General features: G+C 47.3%; 1 protein-coding gene across 5 annotated transcripts in view; it reads left to right on the forward strand.

Annotated features, from left to right (window-relative positions):
• Positions 1-25119, forward strand: part of KANSL1 (KAT8 regulatory NSL complex subunit 1) — a 1694895-nt gene that overhangs the window by 490256 nt on the left and 1179520 nt on the right. For 4 of the 5 annotated variants that reach the window (XM_085650270.1, XM_085650273.1, XM_085650274.1 and 1 more), the window contains exon 1: positions 10934-11065. The exons of the other annotated variant lie outside the window; for it this stretch is intronic. The gene's annotated coding sequence lies outside the window, so the exon portion shown is untranslated. Of the gene's footprint in view, positions 1-10933; positions 11066-25119 lie in introns of those variants that run through there. 5 annotated transcript variants of the gene reach the window in all.

Below are 25119 nucleotides of genomic sequence, written 5' to 3' on the forward strand. Positions count from 1 at the left end.
TACTTATAAAAATCTTCCGCATTAGCATTTTATTAAATTTGCAGGGTTTAGTTTCAGCATAAGCATTAACACGCGGGTTCCAAGCGGCCATTTTGAAAGCGTCTGCGCAGCTGCAAAGATTTCCCTCCAAGCGATAGTACGTCATACTACTTAGATTCAGTAGACGCATGCGCAATGCAGAATCCCGCGTTTAGCGGCCATCTTTAGTGACACTCGGGTTACTTGTTAGTAAAACACATAGGCAAGCTTCCCCTAGATTTAAATGTACGAACTTATGGTGCAATTTAATACTTACAAACAATTATTACGGGGTTACGGGTTATTTGAGAGGATTGCTTCCGAGCAAGTCTCTTTTATACGAGTCCTTGCTCCATCATGTGGTACCGTGCAACGCCGCATGTAATCTTCAACAATGGTGGCTGCGGGCTCCCCCAACTCCATTTCAACATCTTTCTGGTTTTTTTAAGCTCCGCGGCACGCCGCTCCTTATCAGCAACAATGACGGCTGTGCCTTTCATTTTTTCAGGCTAGCTTGCACAAATTTCTTCATTCCCTCCACCTCTGCAAACAAAAAAACTAATAAAAACCATTACCATTTACAACGCCAATAGGTCTAACTTTCAGAAATGCAAGACCTATTGCATTGCAAATGCTTGTTTTGTGTAGTTAACCTGCCCCAAAATGTAGACATATTGGAGGGAGATCATACGAGTCAAGGCCAGTGTTACCGATTTGGATGTAGCGGATTGGGAAACTGACCTGCACTAGTGTCAGCAGGCCGAAAAGATGATTTATCAGAGCAGGTATGGGGCCTGTGGTGGGGTGGGTTGTTGTTGGAGGTCAGTAGGATTGCATGCGAGTGAAACTAATATATACTGCATTATGTTCACATTATGGAATTGTAGCTTTTCTCCATATGAATTATTCATATGTAATTCTACCCTGTCAGTATTGATCATGACCTATTTATACAATTGTGTTGGTATGCTGAGCAAAGGTTTAATAAAAAGACAGTTTAAAAAAAAAGTGCACAAAGCAGATATATGTCACTGACCCCCACAAGATATCTCTGCGGAGCTTGGGATCCAGGCACAACTCTCTAGTTGTGTGAGAAGTGTGCCTTCACGCACCCAAAATCATTAGGAACTGGAAGGTGAGATGATGTTGCCAAATAAAAGAGGTCACTGTCAAAACTTGTGTTCTGCTCCAGGTTGCTGGCCTGGTTGCAGTCTCAGGGCCTGCCAGCAAGAATTTGACTCATTGGTCAAAGTCTTTCAGTAAATCCAAGTGTAAGTATCAACAGAAAAAAAGCCAAGTGGGACTCATTTCCACATGTGAAGTCTAGCGTAAAGGTGCATTAATGTCAAGATAAAGAAGGCACTCCTGAATCTGAACTGATCCTGTAACTGAACCGGGCTTCAGCTGTGAATTTCCTTAGCTGCCAGAGACTGTAACAAGTAGCGGCCTTCAAGGGGGGATATGCAGCAGATCTTTGGTGTGCTGCTGGCACCCTATAGGTCCAGTCAGAGCTGACAGGGTCTCCAGGTAAACTTTCCCCAATGGTGATACCCCACCACATCTTCTGTGCCCATGGCACCCATTACCAAGCCCTTACTGACTCGGGCACGGTCTTCGGTTTTAGCACTAAGGTCCACGCTGGTTCCTTCTATAGCGGTACTGACTCAGACTCCACCAGTGCAGATCGAGAGTCTGGTAGCAACGCTGATTTCTTCCCCTGAACAGACGTTGGCCCAATTGAGGTCCATGTTGTGCTATGAATTTCAGAAGCACAACTGGTGGTCACAGAGCCAGATTCTAATCCGGTGCCTCTGCCCTGATATTACTACCGCAAAAACAACATTTGATGGACAGAATGCAGAACCACGTCATACATTCACCCCAGTACAGAGCTCTGGGCCTAAATCCATTGTTTTTTTGCTCACCATGCCGTTCCAGTTAGAACCCAGCCATATGCAAATCAGTCTTGACCCTGTGCCTCATGGGAACAGTCCAGCCCAAACTGCCAAGCCAGGTCCTCCCTGGACTGGAAACAAGCATCCTAGGACCGGTTTCAGGGTTTCACCCCTCTTCAGCCAGGATAGCTCGATTCCAGTGGCATGCAGAGCACGGGACCCACGTCTGGGCATACCCTTCCCACTCGGGGTGACAAATGCAAAAACAACCGTGGATGAACAGTTTGCCCTATGTGGGAAGTGTATGCCCAGACGTGGGTCCCGTGCTCACTACGCCACTGGAGTCAAGCTGTCCTGGCTGAAGAGGGGTGAAACTCCCAAACCGGTCCTAGGATGCTTGATTCCGGTCTAGGGAAGACATGGCTTGGCAGTTCGGGCTGGACTGTTCCCATGAGGCACAGGGTCAAGACTGATTTGCATATGGCTATGTCTGAACTGGGGTGGCGTGGTGAGCAAAATAACGATGGATTAAACCCATATCTGTGACTGGGGGTGAATGTTTTGACAATGTGCAACATTCCGTCCATCATCTTGTGTGTTTTGCTGATATTACTACCGGCAGGGGATCCAACCTGTTTTTTTGCTCTACTTGGACTTAATGTCCCTCATGAAACTGATTATCAGGAAGAGGGCTGATCCCTCCCATCCCCTCATTAAAGATTCATTGTATTGAGACTTACCAAATGCCAGTGGGCTTGTTAAATTTCCTGAAATTATGCTCCACTCGCTACCTGGGCCACCAAAGGAAGCAGGTGCTTTGTGTACAGTGGAAGTTCAGAGGGCATCTGAATCTGTAAAGATTACAACTGTGTATTTTTTTTTGTAGCGCGGCTGAACTTAACAGAATTAGTGCCCTTTACAGAGAATGATCAAGTACAATTTTATATATATATAAAAATGTGTAGACGAGTAGAACACTGAAAATATTTGAGGGTGAAGTAGAGACAATGTGCCTAAGCCTGCGTGCAAATGGTGAAGGATAAGACTAATACGAGGCAGTGGCTCTAGTGACTTTACAAGAGTAAATTGGTTGAAGCAATGTTAACTTGCCATTTCTCATTCTAACCATAGAGAACCATCATCCCATGAATATTAAAAAGGTGGGTCTTCGGTCCTTTATGAATGGCAGAATGCCAATCAATGTCCTTAGTTGTATTGGTAAGGAGTTTTAATTGTGTGCAGATGCATTAGAGAATGAGCATTGTGAATTGTGTCCAATACAAGAAGCGTAGATGTATGAAAACTGTAAGTGCCTGCCCATGTGGGCTTGTAGTGTATGGGAGAATGGTCCTTTTGGGCAGTGTAAGTGTATGTATATACATGCATAGATCACTGAGCAGTTATACCACTGGCGCTCTAGAGTGTGCAGATGCCTATTATTTTTTAGAAAATCAAAAGCAATCCAAAAGTGTTTCAGTCAAAAGCGGATTGCTATTTAAGGTTGGAGCATGTATAACCACGAACGGTGCTTGCACATCAACACATGGACTACCCTAACAAGCAATCTGCATCTGACTGAAAACTTTTTTAAAGTGCTTATGACTATTTTGTAAAACATCTTTAATGATTTTATTAATACATATCAAATACTTAGGGAGGGCATACAGCAGACGATGTATTACTATTACTTGATCAAACTATTATCCGTGTAAGAGGAATTTAAGTATTTGTCTTTACGTGGGGGCTACCATTGTTGGTACTTTTGATAGCAGAGTTTTCTAATGCCGATTGCTGATTTGTATTAGTGACAGACCTAATGTCGTACATTATGTTAGCGGACTAGCTCCGCGGGGACGAACGCAGTCTTTCCTCGCTGTTCGCCTGCCCTCCTGACGTCACGGCCAATCGCACTTCGAGGTCGGCCGTGACGTCAGCGGGGGCGCGGCGGATCGGCAGGCGGGAGCGCGTAATCTTCTCTAGCGGTTGTCTCCCCGCCTGCTCCTCGTGGGCCGCTGTACTGAGCACTAGTGTAATAAAGTGTTATCCCTTCAACTACACGTGTCTCGCCTCCCTCACTCTGCCACTACAAATGGCGACGAGGGTTAATTGATGCTGTGCGGCCCACGTGGGGTATCCGGTGCCCTGAGCCCCTCGTGCTCCTCCATTGCTGCGGTGCTGCCCCCTGCTGGTCCTCCTGCAACCACGTGGGCATCCTGACGACGTTTGGTCCGTTCTGCTGCTGGCTGGATGCTGCGTGTCCCTTCTGGTCCCCGGCGGTACTGTTTGCTGCTTGCTGAGGGGGCTGGAGTGCTGGTCCTTGCTGTCTCGTGTGCCGTGAGGATCATCCTTCCCTGTCCCACCCAGTGTGCTCCGGTGGGCGTGGGGCCCTACTTGCAGGTGCATCTGCAGGCGTGGTCCAGTCCTGCGTGCTGAGGTTCCAGGTCGTGCTGCCAGCCGTGCCTGTCCGGTGGCTGTCCTTGTGGTCGTCGTCCTCCTGCTGCGGTCCCTGACCTCCGACGATGGCTCAGCCGGTCAACATCTGCGTACCTCCTCTGTTCCTTGATTCTCCTGGTAAGCCGTGCATGAAATGGAAGGGGTGGCTACGTGCGTTTGAGAACTATATCGTTTCCATAGACGCCGAGGGGTATAGCCCCGAGCGCAAGAAGGCGCTATTGTTCGGACTGCTGGGGAAGGCCGGCCAGGAAGTTTTTGACAGTATGCCAGTGTTCGTGGACCCCCCCGGGGCTCCCGCTCCTCTGAATGTGTATCAGGAGGCGGTTAAGCGGCTTGAACTGCAATATGCCGAGGAAGGTAACATCATGGTGGGGCGCCATAAGTTTGCTCTGCGGCGACAGGAGGAAGGAGAGACTATTGAGGAGTACATTGCCTGCTTACGCGTTCTGGCGCAAGACTCTGAATATGCGGAGATGACTGATCCTTACATCAGAGATCAGGTGGTGTTCTATTGCCACTCTAAGAAGGTGCAGGAGAGATTGCCGTCATGTAGAAACCCTTCCCTGAAGGATGTGGTGGCCATTGCGAAGGCCGTTGAGCGCTCCATGGTGTCCACTAGGGAGCTTGCATGCACAAGTCAGGCTTCGACGGTGTGCTACGTGCAGGACAAAAGTAAAAGTGTGCCAAGGACTCCCGACAAAGCAGCAAGTGATAGAGGGGGTGGCAGGAGGCCGTTCGCCTGTTTTAGATGTGGGGCGCGGGACCACTTGGCTGATAGCAGGTCTTGCCCGGCTCTGACCAAGAGCTGCACGAAATGCAGGAAGGTGGGCCATTTTGCAGCTGTGTGCAAGACGAGGAAACCGGGTGGGGGCATGAAAGTGAGCTCGGTGAGTGATAGCGAAGCGGAGGCGAGTGCGGACATAGTGTTGTCCATTGATGCCGAGGACGGCAGAGTGAAGGGGCCTATTGGCTCCGTTCTGATTGGTGCTGTAGAGCTGCAGTTTACGGCTGATTCTGGTTCGCCTATAACCCTGATATCTGACACCACGTTTGATGCGAAGTGGCAGGGAGTGCGGTTGCGTGAGACTGATGTGAATCCCAAGGCCTTTGGGGAACAGGATATTGTGATGAAAGGGTTTTTCTGCGATACACTCACCTTTCGAGGGCGCACTGTGATGACGAAGGTCTATGTGGCTGAGAAAGGGAGAAGCCTTGTGGGGTGGAAGGACCTGGCGAAGCTGGGTGTGATGCTAGTCCCGGGAGCCGACGATCCCATTGTTCTGCGTGATGACTGGGTCGGCTACATACAACCAGGCGAAGTGCATGGGGGATTGGCTGAGGTCATTGGCGAATTTGAGTCCGTTTTTAGGAATGAGGTGGGGCGTGTGAGAGGGTTTGTACACGCCATACAGTTGAAAGAAGGGGCAATACCGATAAAGCATAAGGTCAGGACGGTCCCTCTCTCTGTCAGAGGGGAACTGAAGAAGGTCCTCGATAAGTTGAAGCAGGAAGGCGTGATAGAGGAGGCAGGCGCATCAGAATGGGTGTCCGCGATAGTGGTGTCCAAGAAGAAGAGGACAGGAGACATTCGTCTATGTGTGGACCTGCGGTCCTTGAACAAAAATATCCTAGTGAACTGCCATCCGCTGCCCAACATCCAAGAAATTCTGTCGTCCACGTCAGGGTCCAAGTTCTTCACCCTGATAGACCTGAAGTCAGCGTACCACCAGGTGTGTCTCACGGAGGAGTCCAAAAAACTGACCACCTTTATTACCCCGTTCGGAGCGTACAGGTACGTCCGGCTCCCCTTCGGCCTTGCATCAGCGTCGGGCGTCTTCCAGAAGTTGATGGACTTGCTTTTCTGCGACATGAAGGGCGTCGAAGCATTCCAGGATGACATCCTGATCCACACGGAGGATGAGAAGGGGCACCTGGAGCTGCTGGGCACGGTGCTGGAGATCCTGCGGGAGAAAGGGATGACGGTCTCCAAAGACAAGTGCAAGTTCATGGAGGGCAGGATAGAATATCTGGGGCACGTTCTGACTCCGGGTTGGTATTGCACCCAAGGAGGACTTGGTGAAGGCCATTCGAGAGGCCCCATGTCCCGGAGATAAGGACGCCTTGCGGTCGTTCCTGGGGCTCAGCGAGTACTACTCGAAGTTCATGCAGGGTTACACACTCACAGTGGAGCCTCTTAGGAAACTGCTGTGGAAGAACGAAAAGTACGTATGGGCGCAGGAACAACGAGCTGCCTTCGAATCGGTTAAGCTGGCCATTGTTGCGGCTCCAGTGTTACAGCCTTATAACAAGGATCACCGGAATGTCATCACTGTCGATGCCAGCGCCAAAGGTATCGGGGCAGTGTTCTGCCAATTCCAAGGGAAGAAGGAAAGCACCATTGCGTTCATATCCCGGTCGCTGAGCGACGCGGAGAAACACTATAGCACTATTGAGCGGGAGACGCTCGCGTGTGTCTGGGCAGTGGAGAAACTGAAGAACTATTTGTGGGGCAAAGAGTTCGAGCTAGTCACGGATCACAAACCGTTGATTTATATGATGGACGGCGAAGGCCGCGGTAATGGAAAAGCCAGCTCGAGACTCCTGCGCTTGCTGTCCAAATTGCAGGAATACCACTTCACCATCAGACACATCAAGGGGGGCCTCAACAGCAGGGCGGATTGCCTATCGCGCTTGCCTATCGCCGGCGAGGAAGAAGGTTCCCTGGACGACACGGAGTGTGTGGTGGCGATGGTGGACGCGACGGCCATTTGCGAGGCGTCTATCTCTGAGGAAGAATGGCTGGCTGCCCAGGAAAAAGACGTGACCATCCGAAGGGTAGTGGACCACATGACGACTCATTGGCCTCCAGTCCGGAACTTGCACGGGGCACTCAGATGTTTCCAGCAGATAAGCGCGGAACTTACGATTGAAGATGGCTTCCTGAAGAGGCATGAACTGTTTGTGCCCCCGGAAGGTCTGAGGGACAAGCTGATCAGGATTGCTCACAGGGGGCACCCGGGGAGTACAGCCACCAAAAACCTCCTCAAGCAGTACTACTGGTGGCCGGGGATGTGCAGCGACGTCTGCGGCTTTATTGACAGATGCGGGCCGTGTTTGAGAGCCGACAAGCATTGGAAGACGGCCAAGGGGGAACTGCAGATGGGGGACATTCCGGTCGGACCATGGTGCAAGATTGCCATAGATTTCGCAGGCCCGTTTACCACACTGCCGGATGACTGCAGGCATCTCATTGTCCTTACGGACTACTTCTCAAAGTGGATCCACTACAAGTTCGTCAGGGAGGTTATTACTGACCGGGTGATCAAGGTGCTGAAGAAAATCTTCGCGACGGAGGGGCAGCCGAAGATCATGGTTTCCGACAATGGTACCCAGTTGGTATCCCGGCAGATGACGGATTTCCTGGCCAAGCTAGGAATCAAGCAGGAGAAGACCCCACTGTACAGTCCGAAGAGCAATGGGCAGGTCGAGCGGATGAATAGGTTCCTTAAAGAAGATATCCAACAGGCTGTTGCGTCTCAAATGAACGTGAAGGCGTTTTTGGCTGATAAGGTGCACACTTTCCATAACACGCCTAATGAAGTCACAGGACATACGCCGTTCTATTTGATGCGAGGGAGACGGTGCATGAGCGAGCTTACCCCCAAATTCAACAAGTGGTATGACATGAGGGATGGAACGGAGGATATACAGGAAGAGGGGTTGAGAGTCAAGGAGCGCATAGTGGCTAAGCAAGAGAGCAACAAACTGTATGTTGACATGGTTAACAGAGCCAAACCGAAGGAAATTGCGCAGGGAGATTGGGTACTGGTGAAGAAGCCCTACAAAGTAATGAAGGGGGAATCTGTATTTCAAACCCCATTGCGGGTACACGGAGCAACCAGAGGGGCCGTGTGTCTGGAAGGTGGGGGATGGCGTAGCAAGGACGACATAGTCAAGCTCAAAGCTGGGCAAGAGGAAATCATCATGAAAAGTGGTCACATGCGTGAGTCCGATAGCGATGATAGTGTGCTTGAATGGCAAGACAATGAGGTCACTGGCGGAAGTATGTGCGATGATGAGGTTGGGGGCAATTCCCCCGCACAGGGTTGGGCCGGATGCGGAAGCGCACTACGAGCGGGAGCACATGGCATGGCACGGGAGGTGTTGAGAGGCAGATGGGCGCAGGCCCCAGACCAGGGAGGTGTGACAGTCGCAGCATGTGGAGCCCGGGCCAAAGCGGTACAGGTGTTGGTGGGGTGGCACAAACCCCGTATGTTACCCCTAGCAGGCCGACACGGCATGTCAAAGCACCCAGGAGATTTGATGACTTTGTTATGAGATGATAATGTGTTCTATTCATTTTTTCTGTTGATAAGGGAGATGTCATACATGATGTTAGCGGACTAGCTCCGCGGGGACGAACGCAGTCTTTCCTCGCTGTTCGCCTGCCCTCCTGACGTCACGGCCGAACGCACTTCGAGGTCGGCCGTGACGTCAGCGGGGGCGCGGCGGATCGGCAGACGGGAGCGCGTAATCTTCTCTAGCGGTTGTCTCCCCGCCTGCTCCTCGTGGGCCGCTGTACTGAGCACTAGTGTAATAAAGTGTTATCCCTTCAACTACACGTGTCTCGCCTCCCTCACTCTGCCACTACACCTAATTAGAGGAATGCTGTGTTCGTCATGAGTTTGTCAGATCAGTGCATCTTAATTATATATTATAGATTGATCGATTCTTGGTTTTTTAGGGTGAACGGTCTTTATTGAAATAGATTTTTTTTTACAAATAAACAGTTGACAAGATACGAGGCAGTGGCCGTGTTTATCGTCCTCTCGTGCCGATAGCCAACCGGTAGTGCCCCATATTATACATACCCCTTCACCAGTCTCCGGAACATATTCTACCATACCATTTGCCCCCCCCCCCCCCCCCCTCACCAGTCTCCGGACCATACTATGTTATCCCCGAATAGGCGGTGCCAACCGTTTTCTCTGTGTTGGATTGTCCCGTCTTCCGACCTTCCTTGTCAGACTGTGATGCGCACTTCGTATCTCTGCACTGAACACTCCCGCTTTCTTCCGGTGCAATGTTCCCCCCCCTAATCCGGCAGTTTCATCTTCTCTTCACGACGCTCATAGTCATAATTATTTGGTACTTCCCCTCCCCGTCAGTGCGTGCTGAACGGATTCAGCTCACTCCACTTTTACACAGCGGCCATGTTACGCTGTACTTGGTTTTCCTTTGCAGCTCAGTCGCTCTGCAGTCTTAACATGGCCGCGCCCCTCTTAAGGCGGGCTATACAGGACACGCGGCTCTATGGTACGCTATTAGCCGTGTTGCACTTCACTCTCTTTGGTAGATATCTCCAACATGGCCGCTGAACACGTTCGATGATGCTGACGCACACAGGATCGCTGTGCATGCGCACTATAGCTAGGCAGACGCAACCACGAACACTCAAAACTGTTTCCCACGGACCGTGTTTCCGACATCCCGCGTGCGCGCTGTCTGCGTGATGGAAGACGAGTTTCCGCAATGGCGCCCCCTGCTGGAGTCTCCCTCACATTTACCTGGAGCAACGTTCCGTGTCCACAGCACTTCAAATCATCCCCTAGCGTCTGTTGGAGGCACTACCCCTTCTAACCTAGCCAAGGCCGTTTACACGCTGGCTTCCCCTCCCATTAGTCGTAGGCACTGCGGTTGCCGCTCTGCTGAGCTCCCCCTGCCTGCTCTCCAACGCATTGCGCCTCCACCCCTGTATCGGAGGGCGGGAGCTGCTCGGCGCACTGAAGCTGAGGACAGAGAAGGAGTTGCTTCCGCCGCCATTTTCGCAGCGCGCGCTGCTTCGCACAGCCAGGAGCGGCCTATAGAACACAGCACCACCGCGAACTAACAACCCGCGCATGAGCGGGCCCAGTCCGCTTTGCCCGGCCCCAGCCCGGGGATGAGGCTCATGGGCTCCCGCCGGACAGCACCCCGCAGCTCAGTAGGCGGCACCGGGAAACCGGCGGGCGGGGTGCCAGGGCATCCCGAAGGCTAATTTCGAGCAGCCCCGGAGACCGGACGCTTCGCCCCGCCGAGCTTTCCGCGCCCTCCCCTTCTTATTTCCACTACAGCCCTTTCTACGTTCCCCTCTGTCTCACTCTCCTGCCACCCTTCACTCCACCCCCGTAGCTTTTCACCCACCCCACCCGTTCATTGCTTCTTCCCTCCCCGGCTTCTCTTCTTTAATCCCCGGCTTCCCTTCTTTACTCCCGCTGCACTGTCTCCCTTGTCACCCCCACTGCATTCTAAGCTCATCTGCCCCGCCCGCTCTCTTCCCTGTACCTCAAGGCCCACTCGCCCGCTCCACTCACTCCCTCACCCCCCCACCCTCCCTCACCCCCCCCCCCCACCCTCCCTCACCCCCCCCACCCTCCCTCACCCCCACCCCCTCATCACCCCCCCACCCCCAATCACCCCCCCCACCCCCTCATCACCCCCCCCACCCCCTCATCCCCCCCACCCCCTCATCACCCCCCCCCCCACCCCCTCATCACCCCCCCCACCCCCTCATCACCCCCCCCGCCCCCTCATCACACCCCCCGCCTCATCACACCCCCCCGCCTCATTGCCGTGTATCCTGTTTGTTTAACCCCAACACCTCTTAGTTCACCTCCCTTGGTCCGGACTGCCCGCGTCCCCTTTGGTCTTTCTACGCGGTAAGTGTCTTCTCTTTGTTCACTTTATTCTCCGCACCTGGGTGGAGGGAGGGTGTGCTCTCGTGCACTCACCCCGGGTGGAATGTTTATACCTCCAGTCTCGTTAACACTGCTCTTTTTTTTGCGCGGGGGGGGGGGGGGGGGGGGCGTCGGCTGGTGGCGAGCACTATGCTCGTTTCCTTTTAGTTTCTGAGCCGGTGCTGCAGACTCTTGGATACACTTACTGCATAATGTAAACGATTGGCTATAAAAGGGCGGGTGGTAGTAAAGAGGTCCCTTGCCCGCTGACATAGCCTGGTACAGTCTGTTTTACGGGGTGTATGGCGGGGTGACAGTGGTATTTTGACATTGCTCGAAGCTCCCTCACGTGCTCTGATATACATCCTGATAGAGGCGGCAGCAAATCTCTTCCATAGGTTGTTTGCCTCATAACCTGCAACATACAGGCAAATACTGGATGTACGAAATCTTGTACTTTTGTTTGGTGTGCGGGGGGTGTTGTGCGTGCGGTTTAATTTCGGAAATCGCCTGAATGTTAGGTTAATGTGTTTTCTGCTCCCCTCCCCCTTTCTGCAGCTGGTAGATTAAGGCAAGCATGCTCATCCCATGTTTCTGTCGTCGTATCAAACAGCTCTCCTGCACACCGAAAGGTTTTTGTTTGTGTGTGGGGTGTTGAAGCACTTCTGCTTTTGAAGCTAAATTTTCGCAATTAGAAGGTTGTCTCCATCCTTTTGTGTGTGTTTTTGGGATGATCACACGAGAAGAGGTGGGACGTTAGTAACTATATACATTGCACGATTGTCCTTTTGAAATGGGAATCTATTCGGGGCAGTGGTTCCTGGGCTTTAGCCGACCCTGGAAACGCACTAAGTCAGCGATTATGCTTGCATGTCTTAAAACACGAGTTCTGAATTCAATATCTCTGAAAGCTTGTTCAGTCTTGTCTGAGTATTTCCTGTCACCTCTGGATACTAGCACGGGTTTTCCGCAGACTCCTTGTCAATGGTCTTCACCTCTACTTATTTGGTATTCGCTTCTCTGCGCAGCGTCTGTTTGGGCATGCCTCTCGCCCATTACCACTGTTCTGCACTTCCCGTGGTGCTGGAGATTCTCTCATCTGTCGCATCCTATTTGGCCATTCTTCATTTAACCACACCATGGACGCAGCCAGCTGTGGGAGAGTCGTTCCCTTTGCCATGCCTCTTCCCATTCTTTGCTATGTCTGTTCCTTCTATACACTGGCCTGCTTGTTTAAGAATATTTCACCTACCCATACCCCACCGCAGCCTTCTAGTTCACCATCTTGTCTCCAGTCATTCTTTGGCCACAGCTACTGTCTTGTTTCTACCTGCTTAGGGTGTTCTCAGAACTATGTATAAGCGACAAATTTGTATAACTTAGTTTTATACCAGCGTCTGTTTCCATAACACAAGTGGTGGCGGGGAAGAGTGAATGGCAAGCTGGCTTATATTTTTACACGTTGTAAAATTGACCCGTAACGGAAAATGTGTAGTATTGGAGCCCAACCTCACTCAATTTTGCTCGTTTATTGCATGTAAATAACCGTGAATTTAGCAGATGTTCTTTTTCTTTTTTTTTTTTCCCCCTCATTTTTTTTTCTCATTTTTTTTTTATACGCATCGAGTCTTGAACAAATTTTAACACAGAGCACGTGTCCTTTCACTACTGTTTTCCACCTTAGCGTACTTCTGATTTCAAGAGGCGGTTTTCATTCTATCAGTTGCATCATGTCATGTGATTCTGTGTGCAACGTAATGTGCGGTTTTCGCAGCTAAAAATAAGATGAGGTCGAAGGTAGCCTCTGTGAAAGGGACAGGTTGGTTTTGCTTGGTAATTTTCGTTAACCAAGCAGCCTTTTAACATCAAATGGCAATCGCTAGGGCGGAGTTTTTCATTCCCTGCTATTGTCAGGATTCCCTCTATGTTTCAGTTAACTATACTTGTGAAAGGTACAGATAGTATCTCATTTTTTTCTTTTTAAAGTGTGGGAAATACAAATATGAGACAAAAGCTAGCACTTATTGTGAGAAAGTGCCATCTTTCTTGCATGGTATGCCCCCACTTTTTGCTGAATGTACTTTGACTGAGTGTGCTCTGGACTCCTGCCAATCAGTTGCCCAGGGCCTATGTTCCTTCTAAACACACAACACCCAAATTGGCAAACCCTGGCCACATGTCAGCCCCTGGTAAATGGTACCCTAGGTACCCAGGGCCTTGTGACCAGGGAAGGTCTCTAAGGGCTGCAGCACTCATTGTGCCACCCTTAGAGGCCCTGTACCCTTACACACACACACTGCCCTTGCAGGCTGGGTGTCTGGGTGCAAGACAAAACAAAGAGTCGACATGGTGCCCATCACCTACACTGCCATGGCATATATCAGCCACCCCTCTAGCTGGGTGCCCTATGCCAATGGTGTGGGCACAGGAGCCCTGTGCCCCTACAGTACCCAGGTCCATTCCTGGGCACTGTAAGTGCAGCGCTGCCATTTAAGAGTACATGGTACTGAGAGCTTGTCAAACACGAACTCCACAGCACCATAAAGGCAACACTGATGACTGAAGTTTGGTATCAAACTTCTCAGCACATTAAACCCACACTGATGCCAGTGTGGGATTTAATGTACCAAGCACCCCAGAGGGCATCTTAGAGATGCCCCCTAAAACCTAACCTTCAATCCACATCTGTTCTGAGGCTGCCTAGGCTGCTACACAGCAGACATGTTGCTGGACCCCTGGGTAGGAGAACCCCTGCTCTCCTGGGCCTGCAACAATGCACATCCTGGGCGAGGTGCTACATCTCCTCCCCCACCCCCCCACCCCCCCCCCCCCCCCCGGATGGGCAGGGGGAAGCTTCAAAGGCATGCCGCCTCTGTGAGCTTCCCCAGGCCACTGCAACCCCCCACTCAAGCGGGAAGCTTGACCGGAAACCCCAAATAAGGACGGGATGTGCCAGCCTGCCAACACCACCCCTCAGGTGGGGGAGGCGAGGTGAAGCACATCTCCGGGATCTCGCCATCTGGAAGATGGGAAGCCCTACCCTATCAGGACTAGGCTACTGCCACCCTCCCTCAGGAGAGAGGCAGGATAGGGGGTGTACCCACCCCAGGACAGGGACCCATTGGTCCCTGCCCTTCACCTACCTGTAACGCCCCATAATCTAGTATTTAGGGGCACCCTGAACCTTCCGTCCCCCAGATTCCAAAATCCGAAGAAGAGCTAGAAGAAAGAAGACCTGCCCTGCAGCTGCTAAGAAGAGGAAGACACCAACTGCTTTGGCCCCAGCCCTACCGGCCTGTCGACCCTCGAACCTGCTCCTGCTCCAACCCGGCATCTCTTGTGGCCAGCAACCTCACAAATCCCAGAGGACCTGGCTACCTTTGGACTCTAAACCCCTGGGACTCCCATGAGTAGAGGCTCTACTCAAAATCAACTTCTAATCCCTGGCAGCAGCCCGGAACCGCAAACCCAGCGCACTCTGCACCAGCCAAGCCTGGCCTGTGGCGGAGTGAACAAAGACCACGAGTCCGGCACCCAAGGACCTCCCTCGACACTCCTGAAGAAGCCCGCAGCCTCAGAACAAGGTGCCCCCACAACCGCGATCAACAGAGGGTAAGATTTCCCGACACCTAAAAGGCGCCCCGCGGCCCCCTGGGCCCAATCCCAGGGTACCTACCTATCCTCCAACTACCCAACTTACCTCTCGAAGCGGTGGTGGCACCTGAAGAATCTTCGTCCCCGAGCTTGCAGTCTTTTTCTAAACCGGATATTTCCCATTGAAATCAATTGAGCGCCCGAAGTCTCAAAAGCACCTTGCACCCAGCCTCCCGAGTGGCGCTGAGGGTGAACTAACTGTACCTACCTGACCCTGGGAGACCCCTGAGTCTATGCCCAGAACCTTAACTCTGCCAGTCGAGTACTTACCTTTAAACCGATAACTCAATTTTCTCCATAGGGTAACATTGACTGGCTTTTCCTGAAATTTCTTCTAAGTGTGGACTTTTCAAAACTTAAAATATTCATCAAAAATCAGCCGAGTAACGAAAATGAAAATACTCACCTGCTCTTAGGTGAGCTCCCAGTGCTGGATCTTGGTGCCCAGCACTGACTCTGAAAAATACTCACAACTGTACTTACCAGTAACCCAATTTTCTTCCATAGGTAATCATTGACTGTTTTCTATGGAATTTCTTCTGTCAACTTTTAAAATAGCAAAACATTGTCTAAAAATCATCACAGTAATTAAGTCGACGTTTATCACTTAATTCCAAGTACTGACCCAGGACTGAATCTAGGATCCAGTCCTGGAATTCCAAAAGTAATCTGTAGCAAATAACTTGAAACTTCCATTGAACTCAATGCATTATTGTGTTTAGAATTGTTGCCTATTGCAACCTCTTGTAACTTTATACAAAAGTCAACTGCATATTACAAAAGTATTTATATAAAGCATCTCATCCTGAGAAAGTATATTTTAATACCTATTGTTGGTTCTAAAATAAAACAAGCATATTTTTTTTTATATATAAACCATTGGCCAAGAGTTTAGTTATTGAGTGTGTGAGACCATTTGCTGACTGAGTGTGTGCAACAAATGCTTTACACTGTCCTCTGATACTGCCTTACTGCTCGACCAAGCTACCACTTTGGAGAGTAAGGTTGTATCTAACTTTAGCCTCTGCTAAACCTCTGGGGACTGTGGACTCTGTACACCCTGTACCTATTTGGGAACAGTATATACAGAGCCACTTTTTCACACTTATGGGTTACAAGCAAGAGCATTTTTAGGCTAGTAAACAGGCCTAACGTGGCTCGAGTGAAATAAGTGCAGACTGGCCAAATGTGTGGCACGGTCTTGACTGACCATTCTTATTTTATGTTGAATTATAGTTTTGAAAACGGCCATGATGTTGATGGTAAAATAATCAGGGGCACGCGTAGCTTGCTCTTATGAAGAGTGCTGTCGTATTGATAACCTTGGCAGATGGCTGGCAAATTACTTTTGTCCAGACCCAGCTATAGTATAGTGTGTGCTTCCCCCAGGTACTATGTACAATGCTTTTCGGTAGGTTTGACACCTAATGTGTATACATGTTTGTGTAATAAGCCTGTCGCTAATCTGCGTCAGTTGTTGATGGCAACTTCTGATATGCTTAACTAAATCATATGTGGCTTGTATAGCATCAGCCTTAATTGTCTTCATGTAAAATGGATAGAATGAAACAGGAGTTTTTACTTTTGCTTGTCACATCACTTAATGTAGTACTCAGTGCTGCAGTTAAACCGCAGATTAGGCGATACACACACAAACTGTGACCTAATTGAAATTTTGCTGTGAGTCGAATATAATTTTCTTAATGGACCGATATTTCCTCAGCAGCCATAGCCATAAAGTTGCCTAATATTGAAGTACATTTGTTTTCCTTAATTTACTGCACCCTGCTACTTTAACACAAAAGTCCCTCTAATCTGCACTATTGTACGAGGACCTGTGCTTGATATTTGCCGCTATTTTGATCTATCACTACACAGACCGAGGTCAATTATGATCGAAATCAGTTGCAAATAGAAGAAATTACGTGGAATATGGAGCGAATTGTAAAAACATCCTTAGAATCTGTGAATGAGGCTATGCTGATTCGGGTTGAGGAGCGTATGAGTGAGGAATTAAGGTTGTTGGAAAGGAAAATAGAGCAGTTGAATACTGCTATAGGGCACTTGAAGTATAGTAACAACCCTATTTGTCCCACTATTCAGGAGGGAGGGCTCCAAATAACACAACACCATCCACCCACACAACAATCAGCACGAATGGAGGGTCGGGCTCCACCTGACAAAGGTAATGCATGCATCAGGTGCAATGTATCCAGGGATGCCCTCATGGCAAACCTTCTCACAACAGCAAATAACAGGGCAGGTATAACTGAGGGTGGACAACGGGCCTTTGACGGAAATCAAGGGAGCCTGGTTGGCAGACCACATGCACAAATAGGCCCTGACAGACTGGGCACCCATTCAAGAAAGGCAGTGGCACATAGCCTAAAATGCACAGATCTAATTCCAAACAGCGATGTCTTACAGCTACCCCCGGCCTCATGTCCATATATGCTAATTTTAGCTGGAGTCCCTGTTCTAAGAAGAGATCTGGTGAAACCTAAGAAACAAAACAGTTGATTGGTTAATAAAGTTTAAACAATTTAATGCGCTAAACACTGACAATATCCTTATGGTTTGCAGGGTAGGGTGGGTGGGAGAATCCAGAAAGAATATAAATGGTGACTGCGTGATGATAAACTTCAGACGCCCCCAGATGGTTCGGAACATACTAGACATCAAAGAGGAGACCTCACTCAGGAATACCAGTGTCGGTGCCCTTCCGTTAGGCTATTTTTATAGACCACCCCCCAGAAATGGTGTCAATGATGATTAGACATCTTGGTTCCACTTTCAAATAGATTCGAGGGATTATCATCCCTAGATGATTTAGATTGACAACAAAAGTTTCCTCAAAATAGAGTAAATATTTTGGCTAACCCTCAGTTTAATAGCCCACTAGTTCAGTCTTTAGCTATAGAAACATATAGAGCAGGAGCTTACCAGCATGTTCTACCGATTGCTGGGATTAATGTATCACCAAAACAGGAGGAAGTAGGGATTACCCAGAGTTTACAGGCTTCTCGCCTCGAGGTGTATCCTGATAGTTCAACAGAAAGCCATGTGTCTACCACGTTTAACGGAAACATGGGGAATGGGCAACTGTCGACTTTAGGGCTGAGTAAGCATTTGGAAGTACGCCTTACCTCCTGGAATATAGCAGGGCTAAAAAGGAACTTAATTGATATGTCATGGAACAAATATATGGAGCAGAGTGATATTTCCCTCCTACAAGAGACTTGGTTATTGGAAGCCTCCATAGAGTGGGCTTCAAGACGATTAGTGTGGATGCTAGCCCATCAGTAAAAGGTAGGCCATCGGGGGGGTCTGGTAATATGGATAAGGATCACCCTGAAAATTCACATTGTTCTGTTATATATACCATCCCAAGATATGGTGGGTCTAAAATTGGTTACACGGGATGGCGATGTCTTATACGTAATTAATATTTATAATAGGCCAAGCCCTGCTAATAAAGAATCACCAGTGATAGAACAGCTTGATTCCTTTCTAGATATACTAGGGCCCAAGTCGAGGGTAATAGTCGGTGGCGACTTCAACTATGAACCTGTACTGGGCTTTGGCAATCTCCTTGAGGATGAAGATGTGGCAAATAATATTCCAGTCATAGAAAGTGGTAGGGAGGTAAGGTGTACTGTAGCAGTCGCTCAAATGTTGAAATTTACAATGGGTTATAGCTTAAGACCATGCAACGGCCGTCTGCTTTCCGACAGACCAAATGCTCACACATTCTGCAGAGGCAGCTCCCGGAGCAATATAGATTATATTTTGGTGTCGCTAGAATTTTGGCCACGCGTTCTCGATCTAAAAATAGACCCCAGAACGGAGAGCGATCATCGTCCTCTACAGCTGACATTAACATCAAAGCCCTTTTTATCCACTCCAGTGGGCATAAAAGATACTAGCAATATTGAGGACGAAATTATAATAAGCAACAACCGATGAGCTGTAAAGTGGCCGTATATCCTAGGGAATCCCCAATCTATGATAAGTATCTATACCATCTTTGCAGATACCATCACACCTTTTAAGGTCTCTGCTAGCGAAGGCTGCGCTTATGCAGTCTCGCTCGCAAGATTTAATGTTTTGGGAGTGGGGCTTTAACCCGCCCTTTTTTTTCCCTCTTCTCCATTGGCTGGCCTCTTAAATGCGGTCAGCCATTGGAGAAGAGATTTGTCTCTCCAAACAAGCCCCGTCTTTTTCGGATTTGGGGGTGTGTTTTTTTCGATTCTTTCGGTCCTCTGGAATGTAAACATTCCAGCCAATGGCAAGAGGAGAGAAAGAAAAACATGCCCCCGAATCCGAAAACGCTGCGTTTCTCCGAGGCCTTTCTGCTTGACCACCGGCGGCGGTGTTCATGGCTTAGCTTAGGGAATTTGTGATGTTTCGGGGTTTTCCATGCCTATTCTATTAACGCGGCCTTTTACCGTTATAATAGTGCGCCGTCTTGCCCGATTCAAAGTCCAGTTAACTGCAGTTGTATTTAATTAATATTTAGATCATGAAAGCTGTTCTAGAATGTTGATTCCAAAAACGATGCTTGTCAAATAACATGCAAACGTCAGCCTGCGAATAACATATTGGCTGAATGAGATGCTGTCAGCATTACGTAATAAGGTGGGAAATAAGATGATAATTTCTGCTCGCCCGCCGGGTGGTGCAATACACACATTTGTGAGTCTGGCACATTTCATGTTCCAGTTTGCAAAATATTTAATCCTGAATCGAAGAGCACTCACAAGCTTGTGTCATGGAGCTGTTGTTGCACTCGTGCCACCTATAGCAGCCCTGGTCCGGATGCGAGTTTACATTGCAACCCGTCCACGCATCTCGTGAGAACCGCTCTTCCTGTCGCTGAGCGCTGTAGGCTGCCCGCACAGCTCTCGCGAGATCAGCCCGGACCCATCATGGCGGAAGGTATTGCTTGCTTGTTCAGTGTGCGCCAGAGCCGGGTTTCAGGGGGGCGGTGAGAGGGTGCCTGTGGTTCTGTACATGCACCCAACCTCCTGGGGTCACCCGCGTACCATTCCACGGGTGAGCGGCTGGGTTAAAAGCCACCTATTTTACGTGTACTGGTCCACGCCCTGCTGAGGCTGGAGCCGGCTAAGCTGTCATCTCATAAATAGTGCTGCTGAAATTTGTTATCGATATGTTTCTCTCCCAACTTTTACACTTGTGCTTGCATCCTCTCTCCCAGCAAAATACAACTACTTTGCTTTCAGCAAAACCTGAACTTGCCAGTTACAAACCCTGTAGTCTCAGGAGATGATAGTATGGCTTTATTCTTCGTGGTCCGCATTCCGATATTACTATATTTTTGTAAAATCCAAGAGGCATGTTTTGCCTCTGGCAGAATAAACATTGCAGTGTCTCTCACAACAGACTTGTGCACAATGTTTCAGTTGTTTTCGCGTGGCCTTTATTACCTAGGAGGATCACCAACTTATGATTGATGTTTAATGTTCTTCCTAGAGAGAGATCGGAGTTTTGTCTAGTGGAAGTTTTGACTCCTGGAAAGGTAGCACATAGGGTTAATGTGCCTGCAGCAAAGAACATGTATCATGCAGATCACAAAGTGCACATAATGTAAATAGGTCAGTGGGCAACTGCGCGTGTGTGTGTAGGTGGCTCTATTTGTGTGTGGGTTGCTCTATGTGAGTGGCTCTGTGTGTGTGGGTGGCTTTGTGTGTATGGGTGCAAATGCAATAGGTCTCGCATTTGAGAGTGATTAAGCTATTGACGTTGTAAATAACAGTGCCGTTTCTTTAAATGTTTTAAAAACAAAAACATAAACAAAAATGTCATGAGCAATGCCAATAGCTCTGACTTTAACAATGCCGAGACTGTTGCATTGTAAATGCTTGTTTAAACCTACCATTAGATAATATCCCAATGTTAGATCTGCATACTACTATGGTAGATGCTTTAGCTTCGGTTGTAAACAATTTACCCAAGCTGAGAAATGCAGGAGTCCGCCATCGGAATGACCCTGGAAATCCCTGGTATAACAAAGAATGCCGGGTAGCCAAGACAGAGCTCATCCAGGCAATTAAAAGTAATAATCTAATTGTAATAAGGGGAGAAAAAAAGGTATAATCACAAGCGAGCCCTCGAAAAAGCAAAGAAAACATGGGACGATGACATCTGGACAGGGCTAATTAGTGCGGCCAAGTCCAAGGACCAGACAGGCTTTTGAAGCTTGGTAGCAAAAGGGAATGAAACAGGAAGGACCCCTAAAGATCTATTTCTTGGCAAACACTTGGGTCGCACACTTCTGCCGCCTTTATTCAGAAGTCAACTTCGTGCAATATGTGATAACCAAAGATATGGAGACCACCGCAAAGGCTGCCAACTTGCATTTTAGTCTAAAAGAAACAATACAGGCAATTGAGGCAGTCAAACCAGGGAAAGCTCCTGGACCTGACAAAATCCCTGGAGATTTACTGAAACACGATACTAGCGTCTGGGGACCATACATAAATTATCTTTGCAATGCAATAGTTGCATTTGCACCAATACCTGAAACATGGAAAGTGGCAGAAATTGTTACAATTTTCAAAAAGTGTAATCGATATGATCCAGTAAACTATCGCCCTATTAGTCTGACATCATACAAAAAAAAATTCTAGGCATATTTTAAGTAGATTAACAGAGTGGATCGAAGAGGTTAAAATACTTTCAAGGTATCAAGCTGGGTTCAGAACAAAAACCAGCACAATCGACCAAGTTTTTAGATTTACGTGTATATGCTGGAAGTATATAAACATAAGGAAGGTCAGCTTGTACATTGCCTTCGTGGATCTAAAGACAGCATTCGACTTGGTACCCCGGAACCAGTTGTGAGATGCACCGAAATGTCTGTGGGTGCCAGTCGAATTGCTTGTACAAATAATAAGACTCCACAATGGAAATTTTGCTTAAGTGAGATGGGGGCCTAGGGGAGAACTTACAAAGGCAATACCAGTGAGAAGGGGTGTACATCAGGGGTGCGTATTGACACCCACCCTGTTCTCACTTTATGTAAATGACATCCCCCAATACTTAGAAATGCTGGTACTACTTCGCCTCCCAATTTAGGCGAATCGTTATTACAGCCTTCTATTTGCTGATGACACCTTCTTAATTTCACAAACTCCAAAGGGTTTGCAATGTTTAATGGATTCCTTTTATCTGTATTGTACCAAGAAAGGCCTCGAAATTAATTCCAGCAAAACAAAATAATGTCAATAAACCCACATAGATCTTTCAAAAAGAATTTAGTGTTAAACAACCAGAAATTAGAGTATGTGCAAAGCTTCAATTATTTAGGTATCACATTAGACACCAAATTGACCTGGAAGCCACAACTGGAAAAAAACAGGATAATCATGCTCCAGAATTGAACCCCTATTTTGAAGAAATATGGGGCGAGCATTTCGAAAGCAGCCCCACCAGCTTTAGAGGTATTTAAATAAAAAGCCCAATCGTCCGCCCTATATGGAACAGAAATATGGGGGCCTCGTTGTAAAAAGAATTTCGAACTAGGAGAAAATAACTTTTCGGAAATTACTAGGCCTCCCAAATAGGACACCCCTGATCCCAGTTGTCATGGATCTTACCATTAAACGACCGATCACCATGCTCTACTACGTCCTCTTTTATTTTGGGTGAGGATTTGGTCAACTCCAGAGCTACTTCACTATAAAGAAGGTCTAGAGGAGATCATGAAAATTGACCAAAGCAAGGATATTCCATGGCTCAAACATGTGAAAACGTGGATGAATCAGCTAGGCCTATCCCATTTTTGGGAAGAACCATCTGAGCTGACTGTGACGTGCAAGAAACTGCTAAATTCTTCTTTTTGGGCCTATATTAATAACGTGTTGCATAGCTCTAGCATGGGTCCTTTAACATCAAGATTTCTCCTCTATAAAGATGTTGCACATTTTGAACCCTTCTTGGATGAGGTGCGACCCCCCCCCCCCCAACTAGCACAGTCCCTGTTTTTGAAATTCAGATATGGGGTGCTTCAGACAAATGCCAATAAATCTAGATGGGGTAACCACCAAGGCGATAGTAGCCGTGATTGGTGTGCTCTATGCCCAAAAGAGGTCAAGGAAAATGACTTGCATATTTTATTTTTCTGCCCCTCATACGATGTCCCTAGGAAAAGATGGATCAAACCAGTTTGTAAAAATTTGAACGTTAGACATTGTAGAGAGGCAGAACGTATACTGAAGACAGACACGTCACAACTGGCTGTTTTTAGTGTAAGTAGATTTTTATTTAATGTGAACCTCATAAGAGCAAAAATTGGTTTGAAGCCATAATAGCCACGGTCATGTAACCACAGTTAATACTTTTGTAAACCTTTTCACTTTATTAATTAATGGTCATTCACTGGTGAATTGTGACTCTGTAAAGTTCCACTCTTAGCGATGGTATTGATCAAATTTTGACAAACGTAGTATAGAATTTATTCATGGTTTGGAAACTTTGGATTTAAAAACAATGTGGTTTTATTTTAAATGCCTAGTTTTATATGATTCTTAAACGGTTTTTATTGTATTCATGGTCGCAGTCAAGTTTTAATGGCACAGTTAAAATGGATCATGTAAATGCACCCAATTGCCCGTATATGTTGAATCAAAATCAATTGATTTGATAATTTTTATTTTAATGGAAAGTTTTAAAATTAATCTTTTATGGTCCGAATTGACCGAAATAAAGGTTTTTTTGAACTTTGATCTGTCACTATCCATCATAACCTTTTATCCTCTCCCTCTCATCATTCAACCCATGGTTGAATACCCTATCACAACATATTTCTACTCAAGTATTTTTATCGGAGTCGCTGTATGATTTGCAGTCTGATAATTTCTAGCTGCACTCTTTCTGACAAGTCTAACAAGTTGGTTGGATTTGTGTACTTTTGACCTACATTTTGATTACAAGCCAGCAAACAAGATTAAAGATAATTATTTTGTTTTGTGCTTTAACTTTCACATTATACCCTATAGTTTTGGTTTCAGAAGATTCAACTTACCATGTCACTTATAACAAGTGGGTGCTTTCTCTGAAACACTGTTTGTTTATTTTTTCAACTTCACCATAAGTTAAAAAAAAAAATCGTTTTGTCTACCTTGACAACCCTGCTGGTTTATAACTGATTATATCCTCAGAATTTACTTAGTACTCTTGCTGTTCAGAGATCAAAGGAAAGCCATTCGGTTAGTCGGTGCTTCGACCAACCTTTTTAACTCATTTGATCTACTTACTTGGGGCCTTGCAGCTAGAGCAGCATTGGTTTTGAGCACAAACAGGCATGCGTGTTTCTTGTACCTCGGTCAACTGATAAGTGGAGAGCACTGCAATCGGTGGCATATTAAAGTTATTCTTCAGCTTTGACCGAGAATGCCTTCTGCTTCCCTACCCATCTCCTGTACACAACAGGGTTGTAACAATAACTTTTCCTCCTAATATGTATTCTGAACTGAAGAAGACTCCACTGAATTGAAGTTCGGGACTGAAAAGTCTTTTTTTTACCAATCCGTCCCTTTTACCTAATCTTATCATGGATTAGTTTAATGAAACATTTATTTTATAACTAAACTTATCTAAACCTACATTGAGGTATTTTTTTTGTCAAATATTGATCCATTTTAATTGCTTAACTTTTTTTGAGTTGCACTGCATCGCTTTTTGCCCAGTGTGTCCTTGATCCTTGGGTATCACTGCACAAAATACAGTTTGAAAGCACTCCTCAATTAAGATCTAAATTTAATGCCTGGTTTACTGCAACTTTTCTCATTCCTTATCTTCCCTTGATATAGAAGTCCTGCCATTACTCTTTGAAAAATATTTTGAATGTCTGAGTAGTATCCACACATGATATTCTATTCATGTAGAATACCTAGCTGCATATAACATTCAACCTTGTGAAAAAACTGTTTATTTAAAATCATTACAATCAGGAAACACTTTTGTGGTGAATAAAATAAAAAAAAAAGAGCCGTTAATACAAAAGTTATAGACGATGATATTACAAAATTACATTGGGGCAGATTTTCCAACGACATACATTATCTGAAAGGATGTGTGCTGGGGCAGTACAAGAACTTCATTATTTAAAAAAGGTGCGGTTCAATTAAAACTGGGGGGGAAAAAAAAGCTACCTTAGTCAACCCCACCCCCTCCATCCCCCGTCACTGGCACTACTTGGCCCACAAACTGTTTACACCATATGTGAATGGAACACAATTAAGATCAGTGGCCCGTAATGTATGAAACTGATCTCACACGCGTGAAAGAAATTCAGTATGCCACGAGACTTCGGCTGTGAATGTACGTAATCACGCCAAAAATATTATTTTATTAAACTG

The sequence above is a fragment of the Triturus cristatus genome, chromosome 1_1, assembly GCF_964204655.1.
Source record: "Triturus cristatus chromosome 1_1, aTriCri1.1, whole genome shotgun sequence".
Lineage (NCBI taxonomy): Eukaryota > Metazoa > Chordata > Amphibia > Caudata > Salamandridae > Triturus > Triturus cristatus.